The sequence below is a fragment of the Muntiacus reevesi genome, chromosome 2 (assembly GCF_963930625.1).
Source record: "Muntiacus reevesi chromosome 2, mMunRee1.1, whole genome shotgun sequence".
NCBI classification, from domain to species: domain Eukaryota; kingdom Metazoa; phylum Chordata; class Mammalia; order Artiodactyla; family Cervidae; genus Muntiacus; species Muntiacus reevesi.
This window is the reverse complement of record NC_089250.1, coordinates 273,523,689-273,550,689: the sequence shown is the minus strand read 5'-3', so window position 1 is coordinate 273,550,689 and position 27,001 is coordinate 273,523,689. Positions and strand designations below refer to the sequence as shown.

Here is a 27,001-nt window from a genome sequence, read left to right as displayed (position 1 = left end):
GTTAGGTTCAAGTAATGAGGCCTGGTCATTTGTGGGAATGTTAGTGGTAGAATATTCTCAGAGATAAAAAAAAATTGGTTGAAAATGCTTCTAGCTAAAAGACCTTTGATAGAGTTGAGTAGGAGTGGGTTGTCTTCATTAATTAAAATTAATTGGAGAAGGGAGGTTGTCTTAGAATTGTGAAGCCAGTAACACCAGTGCCCTACACAGCTGTGTGGGATGTAGAGACAGGGTTATTAATAGGCTCAGGTCTAGATGTGCAACATGTGGGCTGATTGGATAATAAGATAATAAGAATGGAAGCCTGTGAGGATTGGTAATCCTGTTAATGGGAGACTTCATAATGAAGGCTGTAGTCGCAAAAGGCTTTGCTTTCAGTGGTTTATCTACTCAGAGTGGGGGATACTGATTTTACTCAGGTTAGAGTGGCCAGAAGCTTTGAAATCCAAGGGTCTATGAAGGAGGCCCCCCTTCCTTAAAGGGCTGGTGTATCTTCCAGTTAGCTCAGTCAGGGACAATAGGTGGATGTGAGATTGGGGCCTTTCTCTCTGACTTCTTCAATGAGCTCAATCGAGCCAAATGTCAAGGACCATTAAAACTTTGTGATATCCCCAGTTCCTGACATGTTCTCCCAGGAGGGCTAGTTTCTTGGTCTCCATACTGAGTGCCCAGTGCCCTTGCATTTGCAGCTTGTGTGTTTCTGTGTGTTGCCCAGGCCCAGTGGTCTCTGCTGTTTAGCCGTGTTGCTTAACAGAGCACAGAAGAGTGGTGACAAAATGTGGAAAGTGGAGAGGAAGCTATCAGGGGTCTAGGAGAGTTGTGAGAGGAGGGAAGTTTCTACCTCTGGATGAGCCCTCTGAATGGTGTATGTGTGTGTTACAAGCACAGTTGTGTGACTCAGTTCAAATTCGGTCTCCTGCCTGCAAGAGGCCAGTGCTTTAGTGATTCTGGCAAATGTTTTAGAAGGCATTCAAACCTTACAAATCGTGAAAAAAAAATCATACTGGGAAGAAGTCATACATTTAGAGTGCAGTAAATCTTAACGGGACCATAAGGTAACCTGTATATGAGAGAAAGGATGTAAATGTAATATATGTGACCAGTGCTTCAATGCAAGTCTCATTAGTCATATCGTCAGGGAATTCATGATGGAGAGAAAGCAAATGGAATGAGTGGGGCACATGCATCAGGTATCATTCAGGGCTAAAAAGACATCAGGTGATCCATGTGCAAGAGACCTTACAAATGTAATCGTTGTGGTGAGGCTTTTGTCAGGTGTTTCCATTTAGGCTTCATGAAAAAATTGATACTATAATACCTAGAAGCTATGTTGATGTAATGAGTGTGTCAAGGCTTTTAGACAACAGGCTGAATTTAAGATTCAGTAAAGAAGTCATTCTGAAGGAACAGCTTACAAGTGATAATGAGTGTGTACAACCTTTACTCAGGGCTCCTATCTCACCAGTCATCAGATGATCCATACAAGGGAGATCCTTACAAGTGTATGCAGTGTGGCAAGGCTTTTAGGTACTGCCTTAAACTTAGGATTCATCAAATACTTTATACTTAGAAATGCAATGACTATGGCAGTTTTTACAATTACTACTCACTCTCTAGGTATGTAGGAATATATATCCTGGAGACAAGCCACACAAATACGTTTGCAGGAAGGAGTTTTGTGAAATAGCAGTTTGGGGATGATACTAGAGCAATGCCTTATAGACGCAATCAGAGTGGAAAGAGTTTCACCTTGAGTTGAAGTATATGCAATAAGAGTCCATATTGAAGAGAAGTCATGGAACTGTGTCGGCAAGGGCTTTCTCAAGACTTCAGAGTGTATTAGCCTTAAAAATACATGTTTTGCAAAGAAACCACACAAAAGTTGTGCATGCTATTTCCTCTAAAATCAGGAGCAAGACAAGAGTGCCCACTCTCACCACCACTGTTCAACATAGTTTTGGAAGTCCTAGCCACAGAAGTCAGAGAAGAAAAAGAAATAAAAGGAATCCAGATTGGAAAAGAAGTAAAATTTTTACTGTTTACAGATGACATGATCCTCTACATAGAAAACCCTAAAGATAGCACCCAAAAATTACTAGACCTAATCAATGAATATAGTAAAGTTGCAGAATATAAAATTAATACTCAGAAATCTCTTGCATTCCTATATACTAACAATGAAAAATCAGAAACGAAGGAAACAATCCCATTCACCATTGAAATGAAAAGAATAGAGTACTCATGAATTAAATTCACCTAAAGAAGCAAAAAGACTTATATATAGAAAACTATAAAACACTAATGAAAGAAAGATGACACACATAGATGGAGCAATATACCATGTTCATGGATTGGAAGAATCAATATAGTGAAAATGAGAATTCTACCCAAAGCAATCTGTATATTCAATGCAATCCTGACCAAGCTACCAAGGGTTTGTTAGCAATCTGTATGTCTTTCTTGGAGAAATGTCTGTTTAGTTCTTTGGAAAAGAAGTATTTTTTTCTGTTGATGACTGCTTTTCTTTGGAAAACAAGTATTTTTCACAAACTAGAACAAATAATTTCACGATTTGTATGGAAACACAAAAAACCTCGAGTAGCCAAAGCAATCTTGAGAAAGAAGAATGGAACTGGAGGGATCAACCTTCCTGATTTCAGACTGTACTGCAAAGCTACAGTCATCAAGACATTATGGTACTGGCACAAAGACAGAAATATAGATCATTGCAACAATATAGACAGCCCAGAGACAAATCCACACATCTATGAACACCTTATCTTTGACAAAGAAGGCAAGAATATACAACGGAGAAAAGACAATCTCTTTAACAAGTGGTGCTGGGAAAACTGGTCAACCACCTGTAAAAGAATGAAACCCTTTCTAAAACCATACACACAAATAAACTCAAAATGCATTAAAGAGCTAAGTGTAAGACCAGAAACTATAAAATTCTTAGAGGAAAACATAGGCAGCACACTCTTTGACCTAAATCACAGCAAGATCCACTATGACCCGCCTCCCAGAGTAATGGAAGTGAAAACAGAAACAGATGGGACTGAATTGAACTTAAAAGTTTTTGCATAATGAAGGAAACTATAAGCAACGTGAAAAGGCAGCCTTCAGATTGGAAGAAAATAATACCAAACAAAACAACTGACAGTTAATCTCCAAAATATACAAGCAGTTCATGCAGCTCAATTCCAGAAAAATAAACACCCCAATAATAAGTAGGCCAAAGAACTAAAGAGACATTTCTCCAAGGAAGACATACGGATTGCTAACAAACACTTGAAAAGATGCTCAGCATTACTCATTATCAAAGAAATGCAAATCAAAACCACAATGAGGTACCATCTCACACTGGTCAGAATGGTTGGCATAAAAAAGTCTACAAACAGGTGGGAGCGGGGTTTGGGATGGGGGACACAGCTACACCCATGTCTGATTCATGTCAATATATGGCAGAAACCACCACAATATTGTAAAGTAATTAGCCTCCAATTAAAATTAATTAATTAATTTTTTAAAAGTCTACAAACAATAAATACTGGAGAGGGTGTGGAGAAAAGGGAACCCTCTTACACTGTGGTGGGAATGCAAACTACTATGGAGAACATAGTGGCTGTACTAGAGATAGAACTGCCATATGAACCCAGCAATCCCACTGTTGGGGATACACACCAAGGAAACCAGAATTGAAAGAGACACGTGTACCCCAGTGTTCATTGCAGCACTGCTTACAATAGCTAGGACATGGAAGCAGCCTAGATATCCATCGGCAGAGGAATGGATAAGGAAGCAGTGGTACATATATACCGTGGAATATTATTCAGCTATAAAAAGGAATGCATTTGAGTCAGTTCTAATGAGGTGGATGAACCTGGAGCCTATTATACAAAGTGAAGTAAGTCAAAAAGGGAAACACTAATACAGTATATTAACACATATATATGGAATTTAGAAAGACAATAACAATGTCCCTATATGCAAGACAGCAAAAGAGACACAGATGTAAAGAAGAGACTTTTGGACTATATGGGAGAAGGCGAGGGTGGGATGAGAGAATAGCACTGAAACATGTGTATTACCATATTTAAAATAGATGATCAGTGCAAGTTTGATGCATGAAGCAGGGCACTCAAAGCTGGCGCTCTGCGATAACCCAGATGAGGCAGGATGTGGGAGGGGAGTTCAGGATGGGGGGGACACATGTATACCTGTGGCTGATTCATGTTGTTGTATGCCAAAAGCCACCACAGTATTAGCCTCCAATTAAAATAATTAATTTTTTAAAGAAGTTGTGTATGCTAAAGTTTTAGCCAAAGATCAAAACTATGGAACATGAAAGGATTTATATTGGAGAGCAGGCTTGCACAGGTAATAAATGCTGTATTGCTTTTCATCAAATATTAAGACCTTGTGCATAGTGAAGTAATTCACGCAAGTCAGAGACTGTACAGATATACTGAATGTCAAACTACTTTAGGAAACCATATGTTTTTAAGATTCACCAAGAAATTCGTATTTTGGAGAATCTTTTCAAGTGTAATGAATTTGTCAAACTTTTGGACCAGTTCTTACAGCAGACTACACATAAGACAATTCATATTAGGAACAAATAAATCTTTAGTTCTCTGGCCTCAGTCTGTGATATTACATAGTGTAGAAAAATTATATTAAATATATTGAAAGTTATAGCATATGTATGTTAAATATGTTGAAAGTTAAGACATATGTAGAAATAGCCCATTATCTTCAGTGTGTTAAGTGTTTAATTACTTGAGTTTTCTTAAGAAGACGACATTACTATTTATGACTTTTCCTGCAGAAGTTTCAAAAGCGTTTTATAGCTTTCTTACAGATATTTCATGATGGTCTCTGAAAAGCAGTAAGTGAGATAAAGGGGTTGACTTCATTAGGTGTAGTTAATTTATATCAATCTTTCCTTGGATAACGGGGACACAGAATTATCAAATTCAGTGGTGTATGAATTAGCATCAGGAATGGGCAGAGAATACTGTAAAGCTATGACATGATTTATCCTGCTCACTCTATTCAGGGTACCCTTCCATACACAGACCACAGTGTGTTTTTGGACAGGGTGCCATACCATCTGACCATCAAGAGAGCAGTTTTCTGAATGACTTTTAATCAAAAAAAGTTAAATCATATATGTGTATAGTTCGCATTTAACTTCTGCCATTACCATTTGCTACTGTTTTATTCAGAATGTATCATGGGTTTCCTGTCTTGATTAATAAAATGTAGTCACTTTTGTCACAGCCCTGGATGACTTACGTTCCTCCCACTACACAGTTTTATCCCACCTCAGTACTTTGTGAAAGTTAAAAGTGTTAGTAGCTTAGAGTCGTGTCCAACTCTTTGCAACCCCATGAACTGTAACCCACCAGGCTCCTCTGTCCATGGAATTCTCCGGAGAAGAATACTGGAGTGGGTTGCCATTTCTTGAGGGGATGTTCCCAACCCAGGGATCAAACCTGGGTCTCCTGCATTGCAGGTGGATTCTTTACTGTTTGAGCCACCAGGAAAGCCAGTACTTTGTAACCGAAGCTAAAAATGCAGCATTTGGCTCTTAGGGTTGAAAGAATCTATGATGATTTCTTTCCACGATGGAACCAAACAACATGCAGTTTGGGGTTTAAATATTCATAATTTGCACTTTAGTTACTCTCCACACCCTTTCTTGAGTTACTTCTCCACACACTTCAGACAGCTGTAATGAAAATAACATAGCAAAGAATTATCACTGTATTTTGTGCAAAACTTGGGGAAATCCCCAGCGACCCACTGGGTAGAACTCCATGCTTCCCGACAGAGGCCACGGATTTGATCCATGGTCAGGGAGGTAAGATTCCACAAGATGCCAGGCAGGGCCAAAGGGGAAAAAAAGTACAAAAATTTAACTTAATAAATTTAAAGATAATTGAGTATCTTGGATGATTCATGAATCTGGAAACATCCCATCTAGTTAATCGAGGTGGCCAAAGGAGCTATACAAAAGGGAAAGCTTTCACAGGTAGAAACTGGATGGGACAAGAAGGTTATTACCAAACAAAAAGAAAAGGGCATTGCTTCAGGTCTGATTTCCTATTTCAGGGTGGGGGAGGATGCAGCCAGAGTCTTACCCTGCAGATTATTTCACTACTGTCCATCTGTAAATTCCAGACTCAGTACCTTCCGTTCATGATTCTAAGAGGGGAGACACTACAATGAAGTGTGGATTTGGTGTCCTGGAGGCAGTGACACCATCTCGGGCCTGTCTTGTCTTTTGAACACCAGGTGAACCTTGCCATGCATCAGTGAATGTGCACCTAATAAATAGATCTCTTCATGTCCTTTTTGTGTTCCTTGATTTACATGAAGAGAAAATAAGAATATAGTAGGCATGTAAAATATTTAAGAAATAAAACAATGTCTCAAGTAAGGACAAAAAACACCTTTTTTGTGCTTGGAGCACTCAGTAAATTGTTTGTTCATGAGTTTTTCTCTTATTTGACAGATAATTTGAAATTTCACCACCCACCATGGAGAATTTTTTCAGTCATTAAGCAGTGTCCTACAGTGACCCCATGCACTGTAGCATCTGTCTCTTCTGTCCATGGGATCTCCCAGGCAAGAATACTTGAGTGAGTTGCCATTTCCTTCTCTTGGAGATCTTACCATTTCTAGGTAAACCTGTGTCTCCTGCATCGGCAGGCAGATTCCATTGAGCCATCTTGGAAGCTCCAAATAACACGGTAGTCAAGGAAAATTGTTGAAAGAGATATACCAACTCACTGTCTTTATCCTCAGTGTAAAATGCCCCATGTAACCCATGGCCAGTCTCTTTCTTGTCCCAAATGAGAGTTTAAAATTAAATGAGGCCTTTGTTTTTTTTTTTAACTCACAGATTTGTTTCCCTTTAGATTTTTTCCGAATCTTAACAAGCTGAAATGAGTCTCTAAGTTTTAATGTAAATATTCTGCTTCTAGCATCAAAGTAGGTAAATGAAAAAAATCCGTTTCAGGATGTCATTCATACCACCCTACCTGAACCTGAGGGATATACAAAAGGTTTATAGTTGTGAAATTATTTTAAATACTTAACTTCAATATTTGAACTTAAGTTTGTCTCAGAGACATGAAGTAGTTTTTTCTTGCTATTTTCAGTTCTTTCATTCATTTTTCTATCCACATATAAATTCACAGTGAAGAGCACTACAGTGTAATGACTTTCTTCATTCCTTTGATAGCTTCAAATACATAGCAATGTGTATTCTTTATTTCACAGCCATTATGCAGCTAGGCAAGCCATGAGAACTTTTTTGCCAAATAGGGTGTGAGTAATTGATTACTCCTCTCCATGACTAAATCTTTATATCTTATAAAGAAATCACCTAAATAATGCTCTAGGAATCCAGTGGTTAGACTGATCTTTTATTCCCCGGGGACTGGAATTCACTAGTTGGTAAGAGAAATAAAATTCTGCAAGCTGCTCCTTTTTGTTGTTCAGTTGCTAAGTTGTGTCTAACTCTTTGGGACCCCATGGACTGCAGCACGCTAGGCTCCTCTGTCCTCCATTATCTCCCGGAGTTTGCTCAGATTCATGTCCATTGAGTGAGTGATGCTAACTAAGCATCTCATCCTCTCTGTCTCCTTTCCTTTTTCCTTTAATCTTTCCTAGCATCAGGGTCTTTTCCAGTCAGTTAGCTCTTCGCATCAGGTGGCCAAAGTATTGGAGTTTCAGCTTCAGCATCAGTCTTTACAATGAATATTCAAGGTTGATTTCCTTTAGGATTGACTGGTTTGATCTTGCAGTCCAAGGGACTCTTCAAGGGTCTTCTCTAGCACAATTCAAAAGCATCAATTCTTTGGTGCTCAGCCTTCTTTACGGTACAATTCCCACATCTGTACATGACTACTGGAAAAACCATAGCTTTGACTGCACATACCTTTGTCACCAAAGTAATGTCTCTGTGTTAAAATATACTGTCTAGGTTTGTCGTAGGCTGCAATCACCATCTACAGTGACTTGGGAGCCTAAGAAAATAAAATCTGCCACTGTTTCCACTTTTTACCCATCTATTTGCCCTGAATTGATGGGATTAGATGCCATGATCTTAGTTTTTTGAATGTTGAGTTTTAAACCAGCTTTTTCACACTCCTCTTTTTACCTCATCATGAGGCTCTTTAGTTGCTCTTCACTCTCTGCCATTAGGATGGTATCATCTGCATATCTGAGGTTGTTGATATTTCTCTCAGAAGTCTTGACTCTAGCTTTTGATTCATCCAGCCCAGCATTTCTCATGATGCACTCTGCATATAAGTTAAATAAGCTGAGTGACAACATACTCCTTTCCTAATTTTAAACCAGCCAGTTGTTCTGTTTCTAGTTCTGTTGCTTCTTGGCTGTATACAGGTTTCTCAGGAGACAGGTAAGGTGGTCTGGTACTCCCATCTCTCATAAATTCCCACAGTGTGTTGAGATCCACACAGTCAAAGGCTTTAGAATAGTCAATGAAGGAGTAGTAGATGACATATTATTGAGCCATAAAAAAAATGAAGATTTTTGCCACTTAAGATAACCTGGATAAATGTAGAGAACATTATGCTAAGTGAACTAAGGCAGAGAAAGACAGCTATTGTATGGTCTCACATACATGTAGAATCTACTAGAGTGAAAGTCAGTAACAGCCAATAGGATGGTGGTTTTCTAGATCTGGGAGTTGGGGAAGATGGGGAGATGTTAAGGTACGAACCTTTGAGTTGTAAAATGAGTAAGTTCTGGGGAGCTATGTGCAGCATTCTAACTGTAGTAAATTTTTCTGTGTTACTACATACTTTATATTTGCCAGTAGAGTAACTCTTAAGTGTTGTTACCATACAAAACATGGAAACTGGGAGTTGATGGTTGTGTTGATGACTGGATTGTGATAAATATTCCACACTGTATCCATCTATCAAAAGGTCACATCATGCATGATAAGTGTACACATATCCATTTCATTAGTTCTATGTCAGTAAGTCTGGAAAAGAAGAAAGTAAGAGGTGGACTGTGTTTGCCATATTTAGTGGTGTTCAACCCATGTTTCCCATGAGATCCATGAAGCATTTTGCAAAACCCTGTATGGTACCCCCTGCCGTATCAGACATCATCAGATACTTGCGTGGGTCCTAGTCCCAAGTATGTTTACAGTGCAGCAAATCTGATCTGTATCCTGCATTGAGCACCAAGGTTCTTAGCCTCCACTTCTGAGACTGAGATCAGCCCCAGGGATGCGGAGGCCACTCTGCTCTGAGTGGGGATGGACCAGGGCTTGCTCTGTGACCTGAAGGAGATCACTGGGTCAGCAGAGGTACCCCCTGCTGCTGCGGACATGAGGCCTCACCAGGAGGGGAGTGTGATCCAGGGAAGGTGTCGGAAAGCTCCTGTGTGGGTCTCTGTGCTGGAATTGACTGTCCTGAGTCCCTCCTGAGACAGTGGGCACAGGGGACTGTCTGTTCCTCATGGTGAGGGCTTTCATGCATGTGTGGTTTGGGCTGAGGAAGGGAGTGTGTTGACCCTAAGCATTAAACAGCATGTTTTCCACTTTCATGATGGAACTGTGAAGACTCATGGACAAAGAAGCCCAGAAGAGGAAAGAACAGGAGTCAGGCGTGCCTCTCTCTCAGGTAAGGTCATGTTCTCAGTGGATTCTCACACTGCCTTCCTGAAATGCCCTTCTCTGGGCTTGCCAATTGTGTCTGACTCTGGAGTGTCCTGTCTGACTCCTGTACATACACACTCACCCGGCGCCTTCCCTCAGGGCCTGTCATCTCCACTTAGATCCCGTCTCCCCATGATCCGGTGACCTGGCCCTTGTGAGGAGGCTCCCCTGGGCACCGTCCTGGGCAGGGCTTCTCACCCATGGGTCTCGGTGCTTTTTGGCAGCAGGGACTGTTTAGGGCCCATCTGGATGCACTGTCGGCTCTCTGTCAACCAGGGTAAAGAAGCTGTACGTGGACCTCAGGTATTAACATATACAGTACACTGTAAAATCTGCAAAAGAGGCCAATGAGGGGAAATCAGTTCTGACTTTTTATAGAACATTTAAAACTAAATGAGCACCTCCTTGAAAACTTAAGTGTTTGGGAATAGAACGTTCAAAAGAGTTGTTAGGGCTAGGGAGTGTTTCGTTATACCATCTAATTTAAACTGTAAAATCAGATTTACTAATTTTTTTTTCTTTCTTTTTTGACCACATGATGCAGCTTCCAGGGTCTTAGTTCACTGTGTAAGGATCAAACCTGAAACCCTGCAGTGGAAGTGAGGGATCTTAACCACAGGACCATGAGGGAGTTCTCCAACTTTACTGATCTTGATGAAAGGTTGTTGCTGAACGAAACGACGCCAGGATTCTTGGCCTCCGGAGGAGAAGAATTCAATCCGAGGCCAGAGACTAGGCTTGATCGCTCAGAGCTTTCACGTAATAAAGTTTTATTAAAGTATAAAGGAGATAGAGAAAGCTTCTGATATAGGCATCAGAAGGGGGCAGAAAGAGTACCCGCCTCCTAGTCTTCGGCTGGATGTTATATAGTCACTAGCAGTCTGTTAATGAAAGAAAGGAATGTCTTAAAACTAAGAATGGCACCAGGCCCCTCATACATAAGATGCAGTTTGGAATAATCTTGGCACCAGATGATTCATCCCCGTGCCATAAAGTGATTGACTTGAATCTTGTAGAAGGGCAGGTTACCATACAAATAGTTTCGTTTACATAGATTAGGGGAACAATATCTGAGTATAACATACTGGTTTTTCAAGTAGGTTCTGAGCCACTAGGCGAAAGGGACTTGAAGGCATAATCTGGGGTAAATGCATAGAACATTAACATAGCTTAAGACAAACATTTCCATAAGAAAAATGCATTGGTTAACTCAGGGTTTGAGAATAGTTAGCTTCAGGTGAAACCAGGTGTCATTATGGCAACACAGAATTTTAAGAGACACCTCCTTTTAAATTTGTATAGAGAAGGGAAAAATATATCACTAGTTTGTTTCCTCCTGCAGCTTAAGAGAGATGAAAATGCCTGACACTTGCAGCCTGTTTCCTCTATTTGGAGACCCCTGGCCTTCCTGCCTGTTACCCTGTCATTGATTCAATATTTTCTTATTGGAATAAAATAATAAATTTTGGATTTTGTTAATAAGTACATACCTAAAATTAATGATAAAAATCACATTATTATTTTAAAATATATTTATTTTCTTTACTTTATCTTCATTGCTTCTGTGTCTTTTCCCTGGTTCTGGTGAGTGGTAGCCACTCTCTGGTTGCAGTGCGCACACTTCTCATTGCAGTGGTTTCTCTTGTCTTGCAGCATAGTGTTTTGAGCGTGCTGGCTTCAGTAGTTTCACCTCCTGGGCTCTCCAGCTCCGCTCAGAAATTGAGACTCACGGCTTAGTTGCCCCTCAGCGTGTGGGATCTCAGACCAAGAACAACCCACATCTCTTGCATTGCCCAGTGGATTCTTCACCACTTACTCGTCGGGAGGCCCACATATTTTTAAAGACAGGTATTTTATAAAGATTGGAAGAAACCTTCTGTATGTTATTTTCTGCTTGTATTACATTTTAGTTTTTTTGAACTAGCATAAGATAATGTTGAGGACTCCTGTGGTGGTACAGTGGCTAAGAATGTGCCTGCCAATGTAGGGTGCACGGGTTCCATCCCAGGTCTGGGACGATGCCTCAGAGCAACTAAACCCATGGGCCACAACTACTGAGCCTGTGCTCTAGAGCCCGGAGCCATAACTACAGAAGCCCGTACTCTCTAGAGCCTGTGCTCCAAAACAAGAGAAGCCACTGCAGTGAGGAGCCCGGGCACTGCAGCTGCGAGTAGAGAAAACCCACTCACAACAATGACGCAACATAAGCAAAATAAATAAGCTTTGCAAAAGAAATAGAGTGTTTACAAAGTTAATGAAGAAGTAAAATGAAAGAAGAGAATGAGAACCCACTGCAGTATTCTTGCCTGGTGAATTCCATGGATAGAGGAGCTGGCAGGATGCCGTCAGCGGGGTTGCAATGAGTCTGGCATGAGTAAGCAGGTAAACACAACTTCCACACACAGCAGATTGAGCTCTGAAAAACAAATCTAAGCACCTAACTTTCCTCTGGCAAATTCTTCAGAGGCTTCCAAGAGCTTTTGGAATAAAGCCCTAAATCCATAGATCTTGCATAAATAAGCCTCTACCTGGCATCACCCCATCTACATTCCCTGTGTCCCACTCACACTGGCTGACTTTCTATTCAGTAAATATCTTCCTGCCTCAGAGCTGGCACTGAAGCTGTTCTCTCTGCTTGCAACACTCTTCCATTTCCCACCTTGCCCATCCTAAGTGTGTCTTCCTCACAGAGACCTTGTCTGATTTCTCAATGTAGGTTAAGATGTGTTTAATCTTGTCTTAGTACCGGGACTGTGTCAGAGCACTTATTTCAATAGTAACTTTATAATTGTGGGTGGAATTGGCTGGCTGACTGCTAGAGTGTAAGGTCCATCATGTTCACTGATGTATTTCAAGTTTGGGGTGCAAAGCTGACACTGAATAAATTTTGATAGAATGAAAGAAAAAAAGTAAAGAAATCTTCTTGTTTCTTTTTTTTTTCTTTTCTTTTTTTCCCATGTATTTTTTTTTTAATTTAATTTTATTAGTTGGAGGCCAATTACTTCACAACATTTCAGTGGGTTTTGTCATACATTGACACGAATCAGCCATAGAGTTACACGTATTCCCCATCCGGATCCCCCCTCCCACCTCCCTCTCCACCCGATTCCTCTGGGTCCTCCCAGTGCACCAGGCCTGAGCACTCATTTCATGCATCTCACCTGGGCTAGTGATCTGTTTCACCATAGATAATATACATGCTGTTCTTTTGAAACATCCCACCCTCACTCTCTCCCACAGAGTTCAAAAGCCTGTTCTGTACTTTCCCCATGTATTTTTATTAGTTGGAGGCTAATTACTTTACAATATTGTAGTGTTTTTTGACATACATTGACTTGAATCAGCCATGGATTTACATGTGTTCTCCATCCTGATCCCCCCTCCCACCTCTATATCCATCCCATCCCTCTGGGTCTTCCCAGTGCACCAGCCCTGAGCACTTGGCTCATGTATCCAACCTGGGCTGGTGATGTTTCACCCTTGATAGTATATTTGTTTCAATGCTGTTCTCTCTGAACATCAACCCTCGCCTTCTCCCACACAGTCTAAAAGTCTGTTCTGTACATCTGTGTCTCTGTCTTGTTTCAGTCAATTGTGTCCATGAAAAAGAATTGTGTCCAAGAAAAAAAATAAAGACAACTCCTCTTGTTTCAAGCAATTGTGTGTTTACACATGCATGCATGAATGCATGGATATGTAACTTGATGGTTTTATTACAAAACCATCATCTCATAAATGGTGTGTGCTTTGTAGCAGTTTCAATTGTATCTTAAGTGTATTTCATGGCCTTAAGTTTTTTCTGCATCATCACCTGAATGATGTAAATTGCAGCAATATAATTGATATTGTGTGGGTTGCGATGGGAGAGGGTATGACCCTGTATCGGTGACCATTTATGCTGTTCTGTTGTATTTCAGCTTCCTTGAACTTGTTTCGGTTATTCTCAGGGAACTCTGTGGATGCTCTTTCCTTCTCTGGTAGTTAACTAGTTGATTCTTTAGGTTCAGTTGTCACTCCCAACCACCTGGACTCAGGTGCTGTTGCCTCATTTCTTAACTGTTTGATCTGAGTGATTTCTTAGAGTGACAGAGTTTTCTCCCCAGTAAGATGGACTCAGATCTTTCTCTAACGTGCTGTTATGTTGGTGACAAGTTCATCCTTGTTACGTCTTTAGAGTAATGTTTAGTGTGTAGGACATGCTGAAACACCTGTCGTCAGTGTGATGATGTCATCATCAACAGTTTGCTTCAAGCAGCTTTTAATGGATCTATCAGAATTTTACTTCAACTGAATTGAGCTTTACCCCTCTCACCTCTTCTCATTTTGTGTGAAACGAAGAATCCTCCTCAGGGCCTGTTGGTGAAATGCGTTTTCATTTCAGGCACAGTTGACCTTCAAGGATCTGTTCATAGATTTCACTCCCAAGGAGTGGGAATGCCTGGACCCTGCCCAGAGCACCTTGTACAAGGACGTGATGGTGGAGACTCTCAGGAACCTGCTGTCTGTAGGTGAGGATCACTTCCCCTGAAGTGGGGATCTGCCCTGGGGTACCTCGGCATGTTCCCTCTGTACCTTTTGAGACCCCTGTTTTTCTTGACTAAGCTCAAAACCTTGTGCACTCACACATGTAAAGCTTCGTGATTGGCATCAGGAGTTTAAACTTGTCTTTCCTTCTGGTGACCTGCCAATGTGTGATACACAAGGAGTTTTTTCAGAACTTGAGTATTTATAAAGCTGTTTTCAAACTTTGAAATATCCAGTTGCCTGTTTTCTAGCCCTGTGTTCTTGGTTCAGTAGTTCTTAGAGAGGAACTAGATACCTGCTGCATATTGTACTGTACGTTATACTGTTCCCTGTGCGTTCAAAAGGAGGCAGATAGTAAATTCATTAGAGAAGTATTTTACTGTTGGTTTATAATGTCCTCACCCCTTGGCTAACAAAAGAACTGGATTCTACACCTGCCAATGCAGGAGACACAGGTTTGATCCTTGCTCTGGGAAGATGCCACATGTCACAGAGCAGCTACGCCTGTGTGCCTCAACTACGAGCCAACACTCTAGAGCCTGGAAGCTGCAACTACTGGGCCCACATGGGACAACCACTGAAGCCCATGCACCCAGGAGAAATCGCAGCAAGTGAAGAGCACAAGCACTGCAACTGCAGCATAGCCTCTACTTGCTGAACTTGGAGAGAAGACCAAGCAGCAACGAACACTCCCCCGAGCCGAAAGAAATGAATACACCAATGTATTAAAAATAGTAGATACATTTATTTTAAAAAAAGAGAGGTTGGATTCTAGAAGAAGCCACAGTATGTGACATTATGTGAGTCGGAATTTCTGTTTCTGATTTGAACATTATCTCCATACAAGGAGGAAGACCCCTGGATTGTGGAGAATGAGGTGCTAACAACAAAAATCCAGATGAGTGGGAAAGTATCAACAGTGTGATCACAGGTCAGCTGTCAATGACAGAGGAACCTCTATATCCCATAACAAAAATCTCACCGATAGACGAGATCATGATAGTAGAAGTGATGCAGTAAATAAGCCTGTTGAAAGGCATGGATCAAGTTTTCAAGATCAGTTGGAGATACTGGAATCTGAAGGGACAGTTTCTGAATGTAGTCAGGATGTGGCGAACATCAACAGTAGTGCCTCAGGTTTGCCACCTCAGAGAACTCGTAGTGTCCGTAAAGGCAGTTCTCATATACGTAAAAGTGTTGTTATGCATCCCTCAGAACTGGGACCAGACCAGGAAGCACACAAGAAAAAAACTTACAGTTGTAATGAGTGTAGCATAACTTTTCTTCAGGACTCAGAACTCACTAGACATCAAAGAATCCATACAGGAAGAAAAGCATATAAATGTGACATATGGTCTAAGGTTTGGTTTAATGATAAATCAACCCTTGTAGTTCATCAGAGAAATCATACTGGAGAGAAACCATATAAATGTGATGTCTGTGGCCACTGCTTTAAACAGCATACACACCTTCAACATCGTGAGTTCATACCAGAGAGAAACCATATAAATGTGATGTATGTGGCAAGGCCTTTAGTGTAAATGCAAGGCTTGTAGTTCATCAGAGAAGTCATACTGGAGAGAAACCATATAAATGTGATGTGTGTGGCAAGGCCTTTACTCGCAAAGAAAGCCATGCACTTCATCAGAGCCTTCATACTCAAGAGAAACTATATACATGTGAAGTATGTGGCTGTGGCTATACTAAAAGTCAATGTATTTTTTTTCAAAAAGTCAATATTTTTAATTCATCGGAGAATTCATACCAAAGAGAAACCATATAAATGTGATTTATGTGGCAAGGCCTTTAGTGTAAATTCAAGGCTTGTAGTTAATCAGAGAATACATACTGGAGAGAAACCATATAAATGTGATGTGTGTGGAAAGACCTTTAGTCAAAAAGCAAGGCATACAGTTCATCAGACCCTTCATACTGGAGCAAAACCATATACATGTCAAGTATGTGGCTGTGGCTATACTCAAAAGTCAATACTTGTAATTCACTGGTGAATGCATACCGGAGAGAAGCCATATAAATATGATGTATGTGGCAAGGACTTTAGTCTAAATTCAAGGCTTGTAGTTTATTGGAGAGTACATACTATAGAGAAACCATATAAATTTGATATGTGTGGAAAGGCCTTTAGTCGAAATTCAGGCCTTGTAGTTCATCAGAGAGTTCATACTGGAGAGAAACTGTGTAAATGTGATGTATGCAGACAGGCGTTTAGTCGAAATTCAATCCTTGTAATTCATCAGAGAATTTATACTGGAGAGAAACCTTACAAATATGATAATTGGGACAAACATTTTAGGGCACAGTCATCCTTAAATTGCCATCAGGCACTTCATACAGGAGGAAAAGTGTAGAAAGGTAATTTATGTGGCAAAGTCTTCAGTTCCATGTCTTTGCAGTTCATTGGAAACATATTGGAGAGAAACCATATAAAGAATGAGCTATGTGGCAAGGCCTTTAGTCAAACGGCAAACCTTGCGTTTCATCAGAGAATTCATACCGGAGAGAAACCACATAAATGTGAAATGAGTGGCAAGGCCTTTAAATGCAAACCATGCAGTTCTTCGGAGAATTCATACTGGAGAGAAGCCTTACAAACATAACCATTCTGACAGACGTTTTACTGCACAGCTAGCCTCACAATTGTGCAGTTCAAACAGGATAGACAGCATAGAAATGTGATGCATGTGGGCAGTGCTTGAAATGACGATCTAAGAAATCAGATAATTCATAGTGGAGGAAAACGTTGCAAAGCCTACAATTATGAGAAACATTTTAGTGCAGATGTAATGAGTGTAGCAAAGCCTTTAGTCAGAGTTCAGGCCTTATAATTAATCAAAGAATTCATACTGTATAGAAACCATACCAATGAAAGAAATATGGTAAAGTTTCTAGTTCATGTTCAGCCTCAACTGACCGTTGGGCAGTTCATACAGGAGAGAAACCACATATGTGGAATTGATATGACAAACCCTTCAGTCATAAAATATATCAACTTTTTGACCATCAAAAAAGTCAAACTAGAGGAAACCGTACGAATGTGGTAGGTGGGGCAAAACTTTGGTTCTGTGTTCAGACGTAACTAACTACCACAGAACGAATTCTGAATGGAAATCTTGCCCACATAGTGCATGTACTAAGGCTTTTGGAAGGCATTCAGTTATTTACAAAACATGAGAAAATTTATACTGGTGAGAATCCATACATTTAGAGCTCAGGCCATCTCCCCAATCTTAACATTAAGACTGGAGGAAAAGAAAAAAAAAAAAGATTGGAGGAAATCATGTAAATATACTGTGTGTGGCCAGGGCTTCAACAACAGGTCTCATCTTTCCCATCAGCAGAGAATTCATAATGCAGAGACACAAATGTAAGAGTGTGGCAAATCCTTCAGGTGGCATTCAGGCCTCAAAAGACATCAGGTGATGGACTGGAGAGACCATCCGAATGTAGTCAGTATGTCCAGGCTTTTTGCCAGGTGTTTACACCTTAGGCTTCTTGAGAATATTCATACTGGATAGAAAGTATATCAATGTAATGACTGTGTTAGGGCTTTTAGACAACAATCCTAAGTCAGGATTCAGTGAAGAAGTCATTCTGGAGAGAAAGCTTACAAATGACATGAGTGTGTAAAACCTTTACTTGGGGCTCACATTGCACTAGTCATCAGATGATCCATACTAGAGAGAACCTTACCAGTGTACAGAATATGGCAAGACCTTTAGGTACTGCCTTAAATTCAGGATTCACAAAATACTTTATACTTTGCAGTGTTACACTTTACTTTATGTTTTATGGATGTTTTCACAGTTACTGCTCACTCTTTAGGTGTGTAAGAATACATATCCTAGAGTTAAACCACACAAATGTAATATGTGTGGGAAGGATTTTACCAAACATCCAAGTTCGGGAACATTCTGGAGCAATGCTCAAATGCAATGGGAGTGGGAAAATTTTCACCTTGAGTTGAAGTGTTAGACAGGACTCCATAGTGAAGGGGAGTCTTGGAAATGGACGGGCAAGGGTTTCTGGAGGGTTCAGAGTACACTAGACTTCAGAATATATGTCTTTCCAAGAAACCACACAAAAGCAATGTGCACACTGAAGCTTTAACTCAAAGATCAAAACTGTGGAACGTGAGAGGATATATATGGAGAGCAAACTTGGACAGATAATGAATGTTGTGTAGTCTGCTCCATGAACTATTCACACCGTGGGCATAATGAAGTGATTCATGTGTGTCAGAAACTGTACACTATAACGAATTTGGAAACAAGTTGAAGAAAACAATATTTCCTCAAGATTCCCCCACTCCCCAAATTCATATTGGAGAGAATCCTTACAATTGTAATGAATTTGGCCATCTTTTGTAACAGTTCTAACAACAGATCACAGAAGAGATAATTCATTTGAGGAATAAATAAATCTTCAGTTCTCCAGCACTAACCTATGTTATTACTGCAGAATAATTAAATATGTTAAAACGTAATCACATGTGTGGAAATGGTCCGATATCTTCAGTGTCTGTTTAATCACTTGAATTTTCTTGGGAACGTCACGTTATTGTTCTTTATTTCCTGAAAGTTTTAAATTCTTATAGCTTTCTTAGAGACTTTCATGATGGTCTCTGCAAGGAAATCAGTAAGATGAAGGGGCTGACTTAATTAGGTGTCGTTCATTTATATCTATCCTGGTAAAACAGGGACACTGAGGTATAATCAGTGGTGTGTGAATTAGGATTAGCAAGGGACAGAGAACCATGTAAAACCATGACATGACTCAGCATGCTCTTTATGTTCAGGGTGCCCTTCTGTACACAGCTCACCGTGGTTAAAGGACTGAATGCTCTACCATCTGACCATGACAAGAGCAGGCTGGACATTGAAGGACCTGGGCTTTTCATGGGAGGGGGGTTGACAGGTTCTTGGGGACTGATTGTGTGGGAGAAATAGTACCAGGGAAATGGTGGTCCTTTTCTCCCTTAACTAGCAATTGCTGTTGTGTGTAAATGATTAATGGAAACTTATTCTTGGACATTGAAGAGAGCAGTTTTCTTGAAAAATGTCAATCAAAAGAACCAGAAACAGGATGTGGGTGTATCTGCTCCATCATTACCTGCTGCCATTTACAGTGTGCCTCTGTGTTATTCAGAATGTATCATAAGTTTTGCATGCTAATAAAGTTTGTATCATTATTTCCATAACTCGGAATGGATCATGTTTCTTCCAACAACACAGTTTTAATCCACCTCAGTCCTTTGTAACAGAAACCAGCAATGCCCCAGAGACTCTCAAGGTTGAAAGAATCTCTAAGAGTTTCTTTGCACGGTGAAATCAAATAGACAATTTTGGAATTATATACTAACAATACACACTTGAGTTATTCTCTCCACACTTTGTGCATAGCAGAGCAATTATAGATTCTGGCCCTGTAAAACCTACCCCCCGTTTGTATGTGCACTATATGATAGTTCCCAATGTTATTTTTTGTGCCCAAATAAAACTAAAAGTATGTACCTGATTTACATGAAGTGAAGATAGGAATAATAAGTATGTAAAAATAAGAAAAAAAACACTTTGGAAATAAGGGTAAAAATGACATTATTAATTATAATAACATATAATATATAATATAAATTGTATGTTATAATGTTTTAATTTATTATTTATTAATTTACATTTATTATTAATATATATTAATATATTATTAATTAATATAATATAATTTATATAAATTCATATAATTGTAAATTTAAATAATTTATAAATATATAAATAAAAATATAATTTCTATGTAATAAAATTATATGCATAATTTATATTGATAAAATATATATTTATAATAAATATTTATTATTCTTATATATAATAAATATACATATAATATATCTAATATATTATTATATATAATATTATATATAGTAATTCTATATTATGATTATATGTAATATTTATATATTTATATAATAATGTATATATTATATATAAATTATATATATTATAATATTTATATATTAATGTATATAATAATTATCTGATAATTATATATAATCATAATTATATATAACATAAATATGATTCTAGTATATAAATTTTAATAATTTATATAATAGTATGTTATATAATAATTTCATATAGTAATTATATGTATAATTATATATAATATTTATATATTATATATAATAATTATATGTATTATTATACACGTTTTTCTCAAGTATTTGAAGCTATATCAGCACAAGCATGAAACAGTAACTGTTTTTACAAAGAAGAATATTGTTCTCATTAAAGTAGATTTTTTTCCTCTCTAATAATTTTTAAATATGACTCATTCAGTTTGCTCTATGCCTGATACTAACACAACATTATGAACCTACTCTACTCCTTTCAAATTGTAATAAAGGAGCAAAGACAAGGTGGGGTGAGGTGGATTTATACTGGGGGGTAAGGTGGGTATGGGTGTAGGGTACTGCTGGGTCCCAAGAGGATTCAGAACTTTTTTTTTTAAATTTTTTAAAAATTATTTTTATTTCATTTATTTTTATTAGTTGAAGGCTTATTACTTTACAGTATTGTAGTGGTTTTTGTCATACATTGACATGAATCAGCCATGGATTTACATGTATTCCCCATCCCGATCCCCCCTCCCAGCTCCCTCTCCACCCTATTCCTCTGGGTCTTCCCAGTGCACCAGGCCCGAGCACTTGTCTCATGCATCCAGACAGGGCTGGTGATCTGTTTCACCCTAGATAATATACATGTTTCCATGCTGTTCTCTCAAAACATCCCACCCTCGCCTTCTCCCACAGAGTCCAAAAGTCTGTTCTGTAAATCTGCGAAAAACATGGAATGCTTCACAAATTTGCGTGTCATCCTGGCGCAGAGGCCATGCTAATCTTCTTTGTATCATACCAATTTTAGTATATCTGCTGCCGAAGCTAGCACAGATTCAGATATTTTAAGGGGTCAGGATAAATGACAATCGAGGGACTCAGCCACACATATGCATGTATCCATTCTCCCCCAAACTCCTGTCCCATCCTGGCTGCCACAAAACATTGAGCAGAGCTCCTTGTACTACACAGTCGGTTGTTTCTGTTTTGTAAATGAGTTCATTGGTATCTTTTTTCAGATTCCAAATATAAGTGATGTCTAATGTTTGTCTTTCTCTGGCTTATTCACTTAGTATTGAAAGGCTATTGCTGAGCCGTGAAACGCTCCGGGATTCTTGGCGTCCAGAGGAGAGGAATTCAATCCGGGGCCAATGATGAGGTTTGATCGCTCCGAGCTTTTGTGTAATAAAGTTTTATTGAAGTATAAAAGAGATAGAGAAAGTTTCTGACATAGACATCAGAAGGGGACAGAAAGAGTGCCCCCCTGCTAGTCTTTAGGTGAATGTTATAGCTACTAGCAGGCTGCTAATTGGAGAAAGGAAATGTCTCAAAACTCAGAGACTGGCATCAGGCCCCTCACCCACAACATGCATTTTGAGATGACATTGGCACAAGGTGAGTTGTCCCGGGCCATAAAACGATTGACATGAATCTTGAAGAAAGGCAGGTTCCCAAGGAAACAAATCGTTTCATTAACAAAGATTAGGAGAACAATTGTATGAGTAAAACATACTGGTTTGTTGAGCCATTATTGGTTCTGAGTCTCTTAAGTGAACCGACTTGAACAAAGAGTCTAGGGTAAATACATAGTTCATTAACATAGCTTAATAAAAACATTTCCATGAGAAAAATCCATTGGTTAGCTCAAGGTTTGGGAAAAGTTAAGTTCAGGTGGAACCAGGTGTCATCATAGTAACACAGAATTTGAGAGAAACCTATACAAATTTAAAATTTTGAATAGAGAAGGGGAAAATACCTGACACATGTAGTTTGTTTCCTCCTCCTGCCGATTAAGAGAAAGATAAAAAATGTTGAGACTTGCAGCCTATATCCTCCATTTGGAGACCCCTGACCTTCCTGCTCCTTACCCTCTCAGTATGATAATTTCCGAGCCCAATCACTTTGGTGTTTCATTTTGTTTTCCCAACAATGTTGAGTATTTCTTGGGTAATTCAGTTCAGTTTGTGTTTACTACTTCATATGTGCTAAATCCTCAGTATATCTACTCTTGGAATTTCGTGAAGCCTTTCCCCCAGGTGTCTGGGCCAAACTGTTTTAAGGTAACACCACATCTGTTCACATCCGCATGTACTGTCTGCATGTGGAATGTGGAAAATTAACATGCAGCTTTCTTTCTCAGTGCACAGAAAACAACTGACTGCTTTTTCACTTTGTTAGTGAAGAAAGGCTTATTCTCACCAGCTATTTCTTCACCAGAGCACAGCTGGTAAAAGAGATGAGGGGATAATTTAGTTACATCAGTGTGATATTTCATTACTGTCTAACCATACACATAATATTCAGGATGCTGTGCAAAGACTTTTTTCCCCATGATCACCAAAGAAATGGCAAAATGGAAAACATTTTTCCTAGTACTGAGGCTGCAGGGCAGGGCTCTATGGGGCTCCCAGGCACAGAGGCCTTTTTGGGTTCCATTTCTTATAGACAGGACTGCAACCTCCATGACCTTCTGTGAGTTCCAAAGGGCAGAACAGTTGCTAAACAAAGAAGGATGCTCACGCCGGGACAATCGTGTCCAACTCTTTTGTGACCCAATGGACACAAAATGGGTTGCCATTTCTTCTTCCAGGGGATCTTCCCGACCCAGGAATGGAACCCAAGTCTCCTGTACTGGCAGGTGGATTCTTTACCACTGCACTGATAAGGAGACCAGTCCACCTAAGACCCTGCACAAAACTGGATCTTGTCACAACGCCAACCTTTTAGAACTTTGCAGAGGAAACAAGAATACAAGACTGTTACTGACTTGATCCTTAGCATATACCCCTAGCGGACAATATAACATCTCCCTACTCACCAGGGAGGGGGCCTAAAGTGTTTCCTTTTAGCCTCGCAGATATATAAAGCCACACTTTATCCTCCATAAAGGAGGATAAAGTGTCTCTGTGTTTGTATTTCAAATATTTCGGTTTGGCATTTGTGCACAGAGAGCCAAGATTTTGGCATCAATATAACCTCTGGGTTCTGATTCAACCCAGACCACTGACTTGTTGATTCAGAGGAACGTCTTTCAACATGTACTCATGTCTCTAAGATGTGACAGGACCAGACACAACACAGCCCAAAGGAATACGCAGGGCTGCTCACCGACGTTCTAAGGTACATACATCGAGGTTCTCAGGCTTTCCTTGTTGTTTTTATTATTATTGGGTTAATATTCCTAAGGTTCCATTTTTAACTATTACATGTGTATTTATCTTCTGTGACTTTTCTTGGAATTATAGCTTATGATGACAGAGTTGAAGCTTACTTCAGATCCTGTAATCACGGACAAGAGCAAAGATTAAAGAATTCTTCCACTTCACTTCCAGGAAAAGGCTTACTGCCAAGAGCCACCCTTCCCCATTATCACTAATTTAAGACCCCCTACTAGGCCCCCTGTTTCCCTGGGAAAAACCAGACACACACTCCACAAATTCCCAGTCGATGCCCTGTCAGTGATGTGTTGTTACTGTTGTTTAGTCGCTCAGCCATGACTGACTCATTGCAGCCTCCTGGGCTGCAGCATGCCAGGCTTCCCTGTCTTTAACCATCTCCTGGAGTTTGCTCAAACTCATGTCCATTGAGTTGGTGATGCCATCTAACCGTCTCATCCTCTATCATTCCATTCTCCTCCTGCCTTCAATCTTTCCCAGCCTCGAGTTCTTTACCAGTGAGTCCGATATTTGCATCATGTGGCCAAAGTATTGGAGCCTCAGTTTCAGCATCAGTCCTTCCAATGAATGTTCACGGTTGGTCTCCTTTCGGACTGACTGGTTTGATCTCCGCGCTCTCCCAAGGGACTCTCAAGACTGATCTCCAGCACCCCAATCCAAAAGCATCCATTTTTCTATGCTCAGCCTTCTTTATGGACGAACTGACATCACTTCTTTAATCACATCCCGAGCTGACTACTTGAAAAACCATAGTTTGTCTAAAGGGACCTTTGTTGGCAACGTGATTCCTTAGCTTTTCAATACACCATGTAGTTCTATCATAACTTTCCTTCCAAGGAGCACTTGTTTTTTTTTTTTTTTTAATATTTATTTTTATTTATTTATTTGGCTGTTCAGGGTCTTTTGTAGCATGTGGGATCTAGTTCCCCCACCAGGGATCAAACGAAGGGCCCCAGCATTGAGAGCTCAGAGTCTTAGCCACTGGACCACCAGGGGAGTCCCTCAAGGAGCACTCCCTCAAGGAGTTTTTTAATTTACCGGCTGTAGTCCCCTTTAGCAGAGATTACAGTATTGGACTGTTTCCTCCCCCAGAGCGCCGCGACGCTCCGCCTCCCCGTGCCGCGACGCTGCGCACCCCCCATTCCACCTCGCGGAGTCGACCCGCCCCGCCCCGCCCCGCCCCTACCTCCTCGTTGAGTAGCCTCGCCTCACCGCGCAGGGACGCTCCGCCCCGCCCCGCCCCTCCCCGGCGCTCCCGCCGCGTCGTGTCGCACCGACCGCGACGCCGAATAGCCCCGACCCGCCGCGCCAGGACGCTCCGACCCGACGCTACGCTCCGACCCTCCCGCCGCGCGTAGAGTACCCACCCGTTGCGCAGTGAGTTTCCGCTACACTTTTCAAAGGCCTTGTCCTGGTCCGGCTTCTCTCCGTTACCCACCCCTTGACGGCCTAGCCCCGCCTCCAGCCGTTCATCTATTTGCTTCGCGTGCGCGCACCGTGACACACGCGGAAGCGGAGAGCGGCGAGTGGAGGTTCCAGCGCAGCGTGAGTTTCTGTCTTTGGAGTCAGACCTGCCTCTCGCAGTCTCCTTTTCTTTGTACCCCGGGTCTGAGGGTCGCTAGTGACTCTAAATCTCCGCTGCCGCCCCACCACCCCCAGCAAATTCAGACGTCTCCGTAAGCGGCGAAGGGGCGCGTGCCTTTTGCTTTCAAGTCCGCACTGAAGCCGGCTCGTGCTTTTGAAACACTGGAACGCTGCGTTGCGCACCTTTTTCCGGTTTAAAACCGTTTACTGACCTCACTGACCTTTCTACCCTTTCTACACCTAATACAATTCTATTAAGCGAGGTGGTGTATTCGCTTCATGTTCTTCAGCTTCTCCTTCTCGGGCCCTGGAGGCCTCCGTGGCCGCCCCGCTCCCGGAGAGGCCGCGTTCTCTCCCCGATCCTGGGATTCTGGCGATCCCACCCCGCTCCTGAGACACCTCTTCCTTCCCAGCCCCTCTGTCCTTACGTCTCCTCAGACCTTCCCCTGATCCATGTGGCGGGAGGTGACCTCAGCCAACCACGTGACACCCATGGTTCTTCGGCCCCAAATACCAGCCGCCGGAATTTGGCTCTTGCGGGAGGGCCTTTCTTATTCAGTCTCCTACCCTGTAAATAGTGGGCGGAAGGCGGGATCAGGAGAAGCAGAGACAGCGACTCCTAGAGAAATGGAAAATTGAGAAAAGCATGTGGGACAAGCGATGACGTGAAGAGGATAGTGAGGAACTTGGAAGAGACAGCTTTATGAAAGAGAATGAGCCTTGTAGGGAGCGAGTGGGGAAAGGAGAGAAATTGAGAAAAAAGCAGGATCTCCAGAGAGTTAAAGGTGAGCAACATGGGAAGGTGTGGTTGTTCATTCCGACACTTTGCGAGCCCTGTATCTCCCAGAGTTTTCTCCAATCCATGTCCGCTGAGTCCAGGGATGCTATCTCCACACCTCGTCCTCTGCCGCCCCCTTCTGTAGCCTTCAAGGGAGAGGGGTTATAAATCAGGGGTCCCAAGGAGGGCAACAATGGAAACGCAGTTCACAGAGATAGCCCGCGAAGGCGATACAAGAGTTGGGCCCAGAGCAAGAATATCCTGCTGCGAGAGAAAGGGGACTCCTAGTGATTGGAGGAGCTGAGAAAAAAAAGCGAGCTGAAAGGAAGCATAGCTATTGGGGAGTGCCAGAGAGTTGGCAGAAAGGGCGAGCAGAGATGGAGGACGAAAGTCAGAAATGCAGGGAGATTGAGGCTCACCAGGGAGGTTGGAGAGAAAGCAACTTGAAGGCTAACAGATGGCAGAGAGAGGCGGGATGAGAGGCAGGGAAGAAGTAGAGAAGAGGACAGGCTCAGCAGGGGAGCAGCGATGAGAGCAGAGAAAGGGAGATGTAGAAAGAAGTAGGGAAACAGATCAACCAAATGAAGTGGAAACAGCTAATGTGCAGGTGATGGTGGGGACTAGATCCAGAGAGTGCTGAAGCAGTTGGCTAAGAATTATTAAGTCATCATACATTGATTTTTGGCTTTAAAATCTAATGCAGATCTTGCATATTTAAATTCGACAGATAAGAATGAGAATTTCAAAGCTTCTGTCTGTGAGGCATATGTATTTTGTAATTATTTGTATTAAAAGAGCATGCATGTGTAGAGCCTGTTGAGTTGGGGGCTAGGGCTGTGACTTGATTCTCTCAGGTGTGGGTCACCCCCTTCACTGTTCCTGGTGAGGAGTAGAGGTTATGTGAGAGAAGAAATGGGGCAAGAACTGACTGACTCTTACTACATGATGCCTTTTCAAGGAACTTTAAACATGTTCTTTGTGATGGTTTTACTTTTGGCTTTCTGCTTTCTTTACATTTAATTGTTTTTGTAGCTTGGGATAAAGATTTGTTTGTTCAATAGCAACTTTCTTGTAAAGAATTATGGAGATTTGTCTCACTTGGG

At 41.0% G+C, this 27,001-nt stretch overlaps 1 protein-coding gene and 1 non-coding gene across 2 annotated transcripts in view; both read right to left on the bottom strand.

The window, feature by feature from the left end:
• The window catches only part of LOC136161650 (zinc finger protein 665-like), a 365,259-nt gene that overhangs the window by 58,883 nt on the left and 279,375 nt on the right, over positions 1-27,001 (bottom strand). The gene's annotated exons all lie outside the window — the stretch shown is intronic.
• LOC136162099 (U6 spliceosomal RNA) lies at positions 21,086-21,194 on the bottom strand. The gene has a single exon (XR_010661948.1). It is a non-coding gene; the product is annotated as a U6 spliceosomal RNA (small nuclear RNA).